Raw genomic sequence first — 14709 nt, forward strand, 5'->3', positions numbered from 1 at the left:
CTTCCCCAAGGTGCCCAACATTGTTCCCTTTTGCTAGGTATAGACTAGCTGCAGTTTCTACTAAAGAAAACCTCATACCCGCTGCAATTTACCTCTAAGCAATTCACACCCCTGTGAATTTACAAAAAACTGCAGAATCAAGCCTGCTTTTCCATTGCAATAAACACTTCAGAGTTGGTGTACAATTGATTTATCATTCAAGCTCTTAGTACCTTTGCAAACCATTGCACTCATCTTACTTCAGCATCAAGTCATACAATGGCTGCCCCTGCACCCACAACTCTCAGTGTTGCACCATTAAATCCACCCAATAAAGACCTGCAGTCCTTGCCTCTTGCTGACAAGGACTACCTTATTGAAGACTGTGTGGGAAGCAGGGACTTTCTGCAGACCTTCAGGCAGTTGAGAGAGGACTACTTGAATGGTCATGATACTTATGGGATATGGGAGTCAAACCTGCCATACTATTGCCTCCCATCTGTAAATGTCTTCCCTGAAATTATTCGCCTATGTGCTGAAAACTATGATGTGCAGCACAGAGCTGTTACCACTCCATCTGGGAGGATCCTCTTCTACATCAATCCTGAGTCCATCAACAAAATGCTACATTTTGATCAGACAGAGCTCCTAATCCCATTCTCCATGAACTATCTGCTGGACACTGGTGCCAAGATGACCAGTGAGGAGATTCAAAAGGTTACCAGGACATTCATGAGACCTGAGTGCCAGCCTGCAGGGCCACCTCCTTATTTAGATGTCTACTTCACTGAAGTAGGCAGATTACTCCTGGACATGATTGCTTATGTGCTGGGATACAGAACCAGTGAACATGTGGATGAGACAATGCTAGTGTTGCTAGATGTGTACAGCCCAGGCCAACCCCCTGCCTGCAAATACAACTTTGCCAAGTTTATAGCTAACAAAATCCATGATCAGTTGGGTGCAGTGGATAGGCAGGGGGTCTTCAAGTACTCAACCTATATTTATCACCTCTTTATGTACTATCAGTCTGAGGCTTTTCCATGTCATATCAAAAATCTTGATTATAGAGGGGAAAGAAGATCTGTGATCTTCTGGACCTCTGTCTATCACAAAGTCACAAACTCACCATATTCCTATTGTGAGTTTGTTGACCAATTTGTGTATCCAGTCTCTTGCCTGTTGATGAGGTCCCCTCCTCCCAGAATATCAACTGAGATACAGAAGGCTCTGCAGCTCTCCAAAAAATATAAAATAGGTGATTGGTACCTATATGAGGATCATACAGTCATCAGAGTCTATGGCTGTGAGCTCTGTCCATACAGGCTCCCAAAATATGTGCCTATGAGGTTGTTTGCCTTGGAGTATTACAGGCAGCTGATTCAGTCCGACCTCACCCACTTCCACAGCGCCAAAAAGAAGGCCCACCTCAAATTCAAACATCAGTTGGGCCCCTTCATCATGAATCAGAAAGAAGGATGGGAAGATGCTGACCTCATCCTCAAAGATAAATATAAACTATCATATAGTTTCCGGTGGGTCCCTTATGACCCTGAGGGCTTTATTACTGCCAGGAGAAACAAATATAGGCTTCTAGGTTATAGGCATTGTCAATACCCACATATTGAAAGATATGCCAACCAGCAAGAATGGCAGCAGGGTACCCTAGTTGAAAAGCTAACTGAAGAAGAAATAATGCTAAAAAATATAAAGGAGCTTGAGAAAACCATTGACTTAGACTCTGTGCAGCAGGTACCTCTCAAGTGGCCTTATTCAACAGGAGAAGGGACCTCGGCCTCCAGGACTGCACCAGTCACACAAGCACCTTCCACAACAGCACCTGTTGCAGATAAAGGCAAAGGGATAATGGGTGCAGAGGAGGAAACAGTGAAAGAGAAGCCTGCCCCCTCAAATGAGCAGCATCAGGAGCCCCAACAATGGCAGCAAACAGAACAGCAGCAAGAGCACACGGCCCCTCAACAAACAGAGTTACCAGCAGCTCCGGTAATGCAAACTCCACCCCCACAGACTGAGCCATTAACTGCCCCAAGTTTGCAGACCCTAGCACATGAGGAAAAGGGAATGAAAAGAGATAGAGAAGAGTCCACCCCAATTAGTGGATCCTCCCAACAACCAGGAGCCAAAAGGCAAAGGCTAGACTCCCCAGAGGTAGAAGATATCACTGAGGAATTCCTTGACAGCTCAAGGAAAAACAGGGAGGGTAGCCAGCACACAGGGACAAGCTCCTTTCAGCAAGAGCAGGGATTACAACTTGGTTTGGAAGTGTCTTCCTCCTCCCTGCAGAGCAAGAAGCCTAAGAGCACTAAGGCTTCCTTCAAGCAAATAAAAGCTCAGAATGATCTGCTGAGGGCTGAGGTCTACAAACAATTCATAGATGCAACACCAGCCCAGCAAGAAAGGCTAATGTCGGTATATGACATTAAAGAGGAAAAGATAATCCTCAGTCACTTCAAGCCTACAATACCGCAGCCTAAGTCAGCTGCAGATTTTGTGAAGACAAGGGTAGAGGTCATGGCCAAAGACATCCATCCCATGGACCAAATCGAACTCCACAAGCAAACTGGAGAAATGGTTTATGCAACCTTGGTGGAGAGGGCAACCATGGCCCATGAGCTAAAAGAATCCTTGAAAAACACCAACACACAGTTGGATTTTGAAAGAATGTCCTCCTTGGCCAAAGACAATAGAATAAAGTCTCTTGAGGACATCATCATTGATCTAGGACATGATCCTAGTGATCCAAAGGGTGTGAAGGCCCTTATGAAGAAGAAAGAGGATGACCTGAATGCATTAAAGAAGAGGTTGAAGCTGCTGCCCACAGAGCACCCTCAAACAGCAGAGCTTCAAAAGAAAAAACAGGTTGATGATCAATTGGACCTCATAATGCAGCTAGACCAGAGGATCATGGATTTGGAGAAAGAGCTGGAAGGAGCACTACAGGATAAACAGGGAGAATCCACTTCCCAAGCTCCTCCAACTACTTCTACAACAGCAACAACATCAGGGGCAGCAGTGGCCCCCACAGCAGGAACAACAACAGCTCCAGATACCAGCGCAAGTGTAGAAGAATTAACTAAGGCCATCAAGGAAATGGAGCTCCAAGCAAATGAAATAAAGAAGGCCAAGGAAAAATTGGCAGAATTGGATACTAAATATGACAAGTCAAAAATGACTGTAGCAGAGCAGGGCAGAGAAATAAAGGCCCTAAAAGACAAGATAAAGGCCTTGGAGAAGGAGCTGAATCTAGAGACTGCCATGGCCGACATAAAGAGGATTCTATGGGCCAAGATTGGCCAATCGATCAGTCAACAGTGGAGGTCCATCAAAACAATACATGAACAGATGGACTTAGTGGGCCAAGCACAAACAGAAATCCATAAGGCCAAGACAACACTGGGAGAAAAGCCAGAATAGGCCAACAGGATGATAGACTTCTTGAACAGGCAAGAAAAGGAGGAACTGGCAGCCATAGACATTACCAACAGAACTGAGGCCGTCCTCACTGCTAAGAAGGTGCTAACTCTCAGAAATTATGTACAAACTATGGAGAGGAAGTGCTATGAGATCCAAGCTGAGGTGGAGGAATATAAAGTTAAGATGGCAGTATTGCAAGCAAAGGGACTGCCCAGCCTCCTAAGTGGTGCAGGAAAATTGATTTCTCGAGATCAATTTGCCAACAGAATGGCAACCACCATTGAGAATCAAATTATTGCATCTGGCAGTACATCTGAGCAAACAGGACCCCCCACAGGACAGAGCTTGTATGAAAAACTTGAAGGCCTGTTCTTCATTGAAAATGAGGTGAATCATCTATTTGAAACTCCACCTAACTTTTATAGGTATACAGAGGCCGATGAGACCTTGATAAAAATTCGGAGACATCAAATGCCCAAGGAGGATTGGTGGCAAGCAATGCTACAGATGTTGCCACGGTAGCCTCAATTGTTCGGCCACTGCCAGCTCCAGGTCACTACAAAACAAACAGCAGGATAAAGTCAGCAATAAAGGCAGCTGAAAGGGTGACTCAGCACAGGAAAATTGACAGCTAGCCTAAAGGATAAGCAAATGCGCATATTCGGACAGCTTAGCCTCAGCCGACTTCAACACCCACTAAGTCATCAATTCTGACTATTTTTGACAGCTAAAGCAATAAAAAGTTATTGCAACATTTACTTTCTAAGCTGCTAAGCTCCAGGAGTTGGCATAACATTTATGAGCCATTAACTCCTTTCTTGATATTTTTACATGTAAATTTTTGTATAAATACCCCCCTTAGTAACGCATAAAGGGTTGGTGATTTTGACTCTAAGGAGAATCTATTGTATACTTTCAGTTTGTTTAATACAAAGGGCTGGACCAGCTTAGTGATTTCCTGAAGTATTTGATGTCTGGATAATGCTTGATGTGCTGATGCAAAATTCCTGTGCTGCCTGATGAAATAACAAGTTTTTCTCAATCTCTGTTTCTTGTCTTTCTTATGTTTATCAAACCATACTCATGTTGTCCTAAGTTAGCAGTAAAGAAAAAGAATAGTACAAGATTTGTTTTGTTACACCTTGTGCTCAATTTTTACTGCTGTGAATGTTTGTTTTTTAGGGTTAACGATATACATGAATTCTTAACTGCTCATGTGTCTATTAATTCTATATGTCTCAATGTTAACTAGAAATCCTTCATTGCTTCTAGATTGACATCCTCACTGTCTTTTCTTTAGCAGTTTTCTGTGAGATTCTTAATTGCCTTACATAAACTGGATACACCCCACTTAAAAACTATTATAAACGTTTTTCCTCAGGCACAAATCTGGCTCTGCAGCATCACTAAGGTATCATACAGCATCTCAGACAAACTAAAGGACCATTGACTCCATGCCCAATGGACTAGAACATACTAGTGAGAACAGATACACACTGACTTAAGTCATCACCAAACACATTCTGAAAACAAAAACCTGAATATCATAGCTAGCCTAAAATAATATCAAAACAGAGCTAAACCTCAAAGAGAGAGCCCTCTCTGATTACAGCTTGGCTAGGAGCTGCAATCCAAAGACCGGTTAGTGGTTACCCCGGCCGTATTCCCTTGGGAGTCATAGGGAATAACCTGGGTGTTAACACAAGCATTGACTCATCAAGGGTGCAAGTTTTGTGTGGCTGCCTCTCCTAGGTAGGCCATAGATTTTGGCACAAAAATCGAGGCAATCCGTCTACAGGTTTGACCAGAGTTGACTGCCCTAGTTTTGGGCAGCAGGTTGAATTTAGTCACCAACATTTTGATTGTGTTTTTGGGGTTGTTTCTTTAGGCTGTTCGAGGGATAGTTGACCGGAAATTGACCAAGCTTATTGGAGGTCAATTTCAACTTGTTTGACCAAGTTTGACTTTGCTAATCTAGGGTTTGCTTCTGCTGATATAAAATTATAGAATTAAGATTTTGTACTATTTCTCTCTGCTAAACTATTGAAGATAAAAGAATATTTGATTAAAGGGTTTCCCTGCATTGGGGTTTGTCCCCGGCTAGCCACCACATCTTGTGTCCCTTATCTTGGCTTGTTTTCTGTTGATCGTTTGATGTTCTATCTACACTTTACTTAATGTATATGTGATTATTAATCCGTGGTTAATAAGAAGAAAAGAAGTAAACTACTCTAAGCATAGAACATACCATAATTTAACATGGTATCGGAGCTGAGGTGAAGATGGAGCCCAAGCAAGAGCAAGATCAAGAGCAATCACCGAAGAGAAGGTTGGAAAGGATATCCTAAAAACTTCATGAGGTCCTCAACACTCTTCCTCACTGAAGACAAGCTCTGTGAGAAGTCTGAATATCACGGATGGAAGATGTCTCTCGATTTGACTTTAGAAGATTAAGAAGTGTTGGACCATGTGAGAGACAATGTTGTTTCACCTCCATCAAATGCATCTGCTGCTGCCAAAAGAAAGTGGTCCAAGGGAGAAGTCAAAGCAAGGAAGATCATCCAGGACTCTATCGACAAGCACCTGGTGGCCTATGTTTCCGGGCTGATAACCTCCAAGGAAATATACGATAAACTGGTGAGTTTATTTAAAGTAAATGATGAAAATCAAGTTTTGTTCCTTAGAAATAAGCTGAAGGAAATTAAGAAGGGAAAATATGAGAGTATGCAAGAATATTTCTTAAGGATCACTGAGATCAAGAATGATCTCCTATCTATTGGGGAAGTAGTTCCTGATAGGGAAATGACTATCACAACTCTTGGAGGATTGCCACCTGAATGGTATAAATTCAAGACTACTCTTCTCAACAATAATGTCATCCTAGGATTTGAGGAATTGATGGCTAGATGTATTCAAGAAGAGACAAGGATGGAAGAGTAAGAAATGCTCGCACTTAAAGGCCATCCCCCTGCCTTTTCTTCTCATGCCAAAAGAAGAAAAATTTCTGGGGCTAAATCCAAAGGAAAGTATGGATTGAAGGGTGGAAGAAAAGGATGATGTTACAATTGCAATAAAATAGGCCACTATGCGAGGGAGTGCCATGATAAAAGGGACTCACACCATGATGATGACCAAAATCACTCTTAAGGAAATCAAAGGAATGGCAGGTCTATTGACAGAGGTAAAAGAAATGTCGGAAATCAAGGAAGGGGACAACCCTTCAAGAAGGCAAGAAACTCCAGGTATGAATATAACGTTGTTAACAATAAGCAAGATGAATATTGTCTACCAGCGGCCCTCTCTACTACTGCTCCCCCGGACACGTTGGGAAATTGGCTTATTGATAGTGGTGCCTCAAGGCACTTCACTGGTTTCAAAAAAGCTCTCTTTAATTTGATAGAGAAGGAGACCAACCTGGAAATTATTCTTGGGGACAACGCAAAATATCCCGTGAAAGGCGTAGGGAATGTCTCTCTTCAGTTGAATCAGGGTAATACAATCCATTTGCAAGAATTCCTATATGTACTTGATCTCAAAAAGAACTTGGTGTGGTGGAAAGGAAGAAACGTATGATTATGGAAGCTGTCCATGCTATGTTTCACGATCAAAGACTTCCGAAGTTTCTATGGGCCGAAGCTACGAATACTTTCGTATATGTGCAAAACCGATGCCCTCATCAAGCATTGGGTTCCAAGACTCCCAAAGAGATGTTCACTAGTAAGAAACCTGACGTATCTCATTTTATAATTTTTGGAAGTCCGGTATATTTTCATGTGTCGAAGGAGAAGAGGAATAAATTGGGTGCATCTGGAAAGAAAGGAATCTTCGTGAGCTATAGCGAAAACTCTAAGGGCTATAGAATCTATGTGGCTGGTCAAAGGGAAATCGAGATTAGCCATGATGTCACCTTTGACGAAGATATGGCTCTTAGCAAAGTTGACAATCTTCCTACTCAAAAGGGATCTAAAGAAGTTGACACCAGGGAACCAAAGGAAAAAGGAAGATGAGATGATGCCCGATGTGGAAGAACCTATGGATCCTATTGATCCCCCTTCGCAAGAGCCTTCCTCTTCTAGGAAGAGGCCTTCATGGCTAAGGGGGACACTTGATGATGTTGAAGGGCACGTTGCACCCAGGGGAACCTTCCGGGAAAGTAAGAAGCCAACCAGGTATTAGGGATACTTGACCATCATGAACATGATCATCCAAAATGAGCCTTTGTCATTTGCAAAAGCTGTCAAGCATCAAGTATGGAAGGATGCTATGATTGAGGAATATGAGTCCATCATGAAAAATGATGCCTGGGATGTGGTTCCCAGACCCCATGACAAAGTAGTTGTCACTTTGAAATGGATTTACAAGATAAAGCAAGCAGTTGATGGAAGTGCGGAAAAGTGTAAGGCTCGTTTTGTCACTCGTGGATTCTCTCAGAAGGAAAGTATAGACTATGACGAGATATTTGCACCTGTTGCCCGATATACCATCATTCGCTCGATCATAGCCCTTGCTGCTTCGCGAGGATGGAACCTACGTCAGATGGATGTCAAGACCAAGTTCTTGCATAGTTCGATAAAAAAGGAGGTCTATGTGGAGCAACCCAAAGTATTTGAGATTCATAATCGAGAATATCATGTGTACAGATTGAAGAAATCCCTCTATGGGCTAAAGCAGGCACCCCGAGCATGGTATGAGAGGATCGATAGCTACCTGATGAAGCTGGGATTCACTAGGAGTGAAGCTGACCCTAACCTTTACTTTAAGGATGAAGACGACAAACCTCTCATACTGGTGGTGTACGTTGACGACCTCATTCTAACAGGTGCAGACCCTCTCATTCTCAAATGTAAGAGGGAGTTGGCTTCCAAGTTCGAGATGAAAGACCTAGGGCTGATGCACTATTTCCTAGGACTGGAAGTCTGGCAGAAACCAGGGGATATTTTCCTATCTCAGGGAAAATACGTGGTGAAAATATTGGAGAGATTCGGTATGGTGGACTGCAAGCTCGTGACTACCCTGATGGAGCTTGACTTCAAGAAGTTAAGTGGTAGTGTTGCCGGACCTGTTTTACGAAATGCTACCAAGTATTGTCAACTCGTCGGAGCATTGATGTTCTTGTTGAACTCCCATCCGGATATATGCTTTCTAGTCAACACATTGAGTCAACATATGGTTGAGCCTCACCACACACATTGGATTGGTGCCAAGAATCTGTTGAGATATCTTCGTGGCACAATCACTCATGGGTTGAGATACACTGCCAAAGATGTGAGACTACTTGGATATACCGATGCTGATTGGGCAGGCAGTGTGGTGGACTGAAAGAGCACTTCTGGGTGTTGTTTCTCTTTGGGATCTGCCTCGATATCCTGGATGAGCAAGAAGCAGAAATCGTTGGCTTTGAGCATCACCGAGGTAGAGTACATTGCTACTAGTATGGCCTCTTGTGAGGTTGTCTGGTTGAGAAATCTCTTCAGTGAGCTTTTTGGATCTACATTGGATACCACCGTGATCCTGTGTGACAACCAGAGCGGGATTAGTTTATCAGAGAATCCCGTATTTCATGATCGCTCCAAGCATATCGATATCAGGTACCACTATATTCGGGATATGGTGTAGCGGGGAGCAATAAGGCTCCAACATATTGGTACAAATGAACAGATCATTGAAATTTTGATGAAACCCCTGGGAAAGGTCAAATTCTTGACTTTTTGAGCACAACTTTGTGTCATTTAGAGACACTCTTATGAGGGTCGAGTATGATGTATTGAGCTCTGGGAGATCTGGGGGGAGCGAGGTACTTCTTGGAGCAACATGCGACCACATGGCGACTCACTATCCCCAGGCGGTGCACTATGTACAGGGTGAAAGGTTCAACCTTCCCCTGTGACACCCCATGGTGACTATAGGACAGGATGATTAGTTTTACTATGAGCCAGGATGATTATTTCTCCGTGGTGACTGTGGAACATGATGATTAGTTCTCCTGTGGGCTAGGATGATTAGTTCTCTGTGGCGACTATGGAACAGGATGATTAGTTCCCCTGTGGGCCAGGATGATTAGTTCTCGATGGCGACTGTGGAACAGGATGATTAGTTCTTGTGTGAGCCAGGATGATTAGTTCTCCTGTCGAGGCATCCTACTCATGCAGTCTGGGACTCATGGGAAGTATCTCTCATCTAATCAATGAGTAGGGAAATGGGGTTAGGGGCCATTAGTAGTACTATCGATGGATGCATCATTGTATCTACTATACTCCCTATGCTAGGATGACCTCCATTGATCTGGGATTAGTGAGAGTGGTATGACACACTCTGAGACTGACTTCAAGTGGGTGGAGGATGGTATGATACATCCTCAATCACTTCTTCTTTTTCATGGTTCGAGCAAAGTAGAGGAGAGAAAAGCAGGGCCAAGCAGTGCATTTGATGGCTGGGATAGTAGCGACGGTCATACAAATTGTAGATGGAGTTATCCTAGTTGCGAGGGAGTGTTAAAATTGGAAACTAGGGCCAAACTCCATGTGGGTCACCTCATTTATGGCAGCTGATATTTTTCCTAGATTCCTCTTATTGAGAGGTGTAGGATTGATCTAAAGATAATCCGATTCCGACAAGTATTTATGGAGATATGAATTTATTTGTATTTACTTGACAAATTGTCAAGGTCAGCTAGCAGTTACATGTGTGGAACACATGCCCAATGAATCATATAAATACAAGAGAGGTTAATTCATTTTCTCATCATCTCATCTCACTCATTCTTCTCTCTCTCCCCTTAGCTTTGGGTTATACAAGGAGAAACTCACATGTGGGAAGAAGGAGGATGCAAAAGCTGCTAAAGGTCTCTTTGACCTGTGTTGACCAAGCGTTGACTCATCAAGGGTGTGGTTTTGGTGTGGCTGTCTCTCCTAGGGAGGCTCCAGATTTTGGCACAAAAATCGAGGCAATCTATCCACAGGTTTGACCAAAGTTGATTGCCCTAGTTTTGGGCAGCAGGTTGACTTCAGTCAATAGTAGTTTGACTATGTTTTTGGGGCTGTTCAAGGGCTCTTTCTTCAGGCTATTCGAAGGCTAGTTGACTGGAAATTGACCAAGCATATTGGAGGTCAATTTCAACTCATTTGACTAAGTTTGACTTTGCTGATTTAGGGTTTGTTGTTGCTGATATAAAATTACAGAATTATGATTTTGTACTATTTCTCTCTGCTGAACTATTGAAGATAAAAGAAGATTTGATCAAAGGGTTTCCCCGCATTGGGGTTTGTCCCTGGCTAGCCGCCACATCTTGTGTCTCTTGTTTTGGCTTGTTTTTTGTTGATCATTTAATGTTCTATCTGCACTTTACTTAATGTATATGTGATTTCTAATACGTGGCTAATAAGAAGAAAAGAATTAAAATTCTCTAAGCATAGAACATACCATAATTTAACACAATGTCATGAAGATCGAACCTAGTTACACTTTCTTCAACACCATGCCTAGGGAAATATTTCTCCACATCTCTATTTAGGGGAACTCATGGAAACACATGGGGAAACATTTCCCTACTGTGCGAAATAAGTTTACCCAAAAAGGAGTTGTATGAGTGGCCCCCCCCCCCCTCTAGAAGAGGAAGTGAGCGTGCATACCCATATTTTTCGTCTATCAACCCATGAATAAATAAAAATAAAGGGTTAGAGATTGGAGGAATCTAGGACCTTGGTAATTAATGGTAATATTAAATTCTTAAAGTAAAATGATATTCTATCCTTTCACTTAAATTTTTAACATTACCATTAATTGTTCCATGGTGTTTGAGAGTGAGTCCAACCTTTTGAGACTTGTATGGAGAAAGTTATTTTTACATCACATTCACAATTCAATAGAATTAACAATTTTAAGGATTTCAAGGTTGTAAGTATTATAATATTTCAACTTGATTGCACAATGACAAATTTGCATGGGTTGAATTCTTATTGTTGGGATTTTATCATTATTATGTTTATTTTCTATAATTTTAGAGACAAGAACCCGTATTCTAAGGACTCAAACTTCCCCTCAACCCCCTTGAATTTTCCTAAAATTTTGGGGTGCTCCCACATGTCCCCCTTGTGCATCTCCTCACACCCATGTTCCCCCATCCCAAAAATTTGGTGAAACATATCTTATGATGCAGAGCACAGTGAAGAGGTTTAGTTATCAGAGATCATATAATTGGAGGTAATCCGTCAAACCTTTACTATATGAAAAAGATGTGATTAAATGTAGATGATGTAACAAATATTGGCCTTTTGTGTTGACATTATTTCACTTAATTTACTTTATTTGGACCAACAAATGTGAGATCTCTCTATGTTCCAAGCACTTTTTTTTGTTTAGTTCAATGGTTATGTTGTTTATGAGTAAATGTTTAAGGAGGATACATGGTTTTTAAGAAACATTCCACAATTTATAGCTCCTTATTCTTTGAATTTGATCCTAGCTATATGTTAATTACTATAATGTTAGTTGGAGTTAATATACCCACTTTTTCCATGAAATTTCTAATATTTAACATTTTTTTAAGATATTCAGAATGATTTGGGCATTTACATAAAATAAGACATTGAGAGAACTGCAAAGGTATATCCATATATGCACTTATTTGTGTTGAGATCAATGTTAATGTGGGTCTTCTCCATAATGAGAGAACATTTATAAGTTTCTCACATTTATAAGTTGTCCCCATTCTCAATCTCAACCCCCTAAGAAAAAAAGAGACAAATTGAAAGCAAAGAGATTCGATTTTGTAGACAAACCAAATTCACATGCAAATAATCATCATAATGAGGTAAATGAAGACCTACAAGTGTTCATAGGATAGACTATAAAAATGGGTACAATATTTTCCTCTTTAAGTGAGATCATAGCAGGTAACACCCCTCTACATAAAAAAAGAAGAATAAGATGACATTATGAACTAATACCTATAATGGTTCAAATAAGGAACTAAGGAACTAAAAAAGAATGGAAACAAAATCCACATTATTAATGTGATTTAATTTGGTAGGTGCAATATGCACCTATACTTAACTTCAAGGGTTAACCTCTTATCTCTTTTGGGAAGTTGGGGAGGTCATCTGTTCAACTTTCTTGATCTCCTCTGGTTTAGCCTCGACCAACAATATACCATGTTTAATTGAATGAGTCTCTACACCTTAATAGAATTTAGCAGTCAAATCGTTAAGTGGAGGTGGATCCCTTGTCCCACAAATAAGATTATCTCATACACCAATTTGGTGTTGGTTCAGATGAGTTATTGAGATAGTTTTATCCCTTCCACCAGATTTCAATTCCCATGAGGGATATGTTGGTCTATTGTGATAAATCTTAAGGAGTAGGCTACCCCATTCACACTTAGTCTCATCTCTTCTTTCTACATCATAAGTTCTGTGATAGGCCAGGTTGTGGCACTAACCTAGAATTTATAGTGGCAACCATTAAAGATTTGAACCTAGGTCTTACCCAAATAATCTATAAGAGTTATTCATTCCCCATATCTAAAAATAATAATAAAAACAATAAATTTTGATTTAAATTATATATTTATATATTCTTCTTGCATATTTCTATTTATAATTAATTTACAACTCAACTTAGGTAGATTATATTAATCAATCTGGTAAAGTGGCCAATAACCTTAAATTCATGTATTGATCATCAACTGTTATTTTCTATAAATTCATGTATTCTTATCAACTATTATTTTTTATAACTGTTCAAAATGAGATCTATTGCTACCCTGCCTATACCCAATTATGGTCTAACAAGATTTATCCAGTACAATCTCCAAAATAGGCCATTATATACTATTGTAAATCTGATACAATCTCCAAAATAGGCCATTATATAATATTGATTTACATAGCATTTATAAAAAATATTAAAAAAAAGAGACTACATTCCTGGATTCCTACTCACTGTCGGAACACTGCCATTTTCTTCCATTCACTGCAGTGTGAGCTCTGGGTTCGACTGCTCCTCAGGCTCGCCTCATGGTTCTGCTCCACTGGAGGGTGGGCCTTGAAGTCCAAAGACCTCATTGAGAACTCCCACTATCGTGGCCTCAACGGTCACCTCTATCCCTTCTACCTTTCAACTGAGATTATCAACCTTCGTGGCCAGATTGACCACTATTAATCTGAGTCACTCCACTTCCTCTCTCAGAGCCTTAATATCCTACATTAATAAGGAAAAGTGCGATTTCACCTCCACCACAATTTTCTCCCCCATTCTATCTATTTTGGTCGGGTTATCCTCTAGTGAGACCACAACTTGAACCGACTGAGAAACTATCACCACCTGCTTAATTTCACTAAGATTCTGAGTAGCTCCAACTTCATCACTCACCATTTATAGCCCTGGATGCTCCCAATTCCAATCCCCACTGCAACGAATTACATTGACTGTCTCCAAACCACATTTCCTTGGAGAAATCGTCAGTGTCGTGCAACCTAGCTTTTTCCCAATGATCATACATCTCACTTTTAATCCACAGGCAAAGGAATGTGGTACTATCTTGAGATAGAATACATTCCAAGGAGGGTTCACATGTCAAATGACATATGCAGTCCTTGAGAGTGACGAAAACGAAAACCATCTTTGATAACTACCTAGAGAGGCGATGTGAATCTATTGCCGAGAACGAGGACTGTCGCTTCGGATTTGTTATTAAAATCTTAACTATATTTATCATCATGACATGTCTCGGGGTTTATTCGCTGCATCTTGCTTTGTTAGTCAAATTATTCCATACCTGCAGATTATTCTTTCATTTGGGCTTCATGGTATATAATGAAATGAGGGATTTCCTTGATTTACGAGCAACACACCTTGTTCAAGATGGGCATCTTTATTGGCTTGTTCATCTGCAATTTTATTATTCTTTCTTTTCATAGGAAAGAAGGATATAGAATCAAATTTTGAATTTGACTTTTAGTCTGTGTATCCATGAGCAACAAATCATCGCCTCTGAAGTTTTTATCTTTGTAAATTTTTTGAATAACTAATATCGTATCACCCAATATAGATATTTGATGAATACCTCTTTCCAAAGATAGTTATGCCGTAAGGCGTTTCCCTCTGAAATGAACTTCCCTAAAATCTACCTGTCATCCCTGTGTGTCGTTAGATTATGTGTTAGATGATTAGAGTATTGTTAATCATTCGATTAAAGGAAGGTAGTTGAATGGTTGTAACTGTTCACGATAAGCTCACATCACCGCAACCGTCACAGGGTTTGGAATGAGCCTGCACTGGGAAGCTGAAGTGAACAAA

The sequence above is a fragment of the Pinus tabuliformis genome, chromosome 2_2, assembly GCF_031772625.1.
Source record: "Pinus tabuliformis cultivar Carrire ecotype Pingquan chromosome 2_2, CPIR1, whole genome shotgun sequence".
Classification (NCBI taxonomy): Eukaryota; Viridiplantae; Streptophyta; class Pinopsida; order Pinales; family Pinaceae; genus Pinus; species Pinus tabuliformis.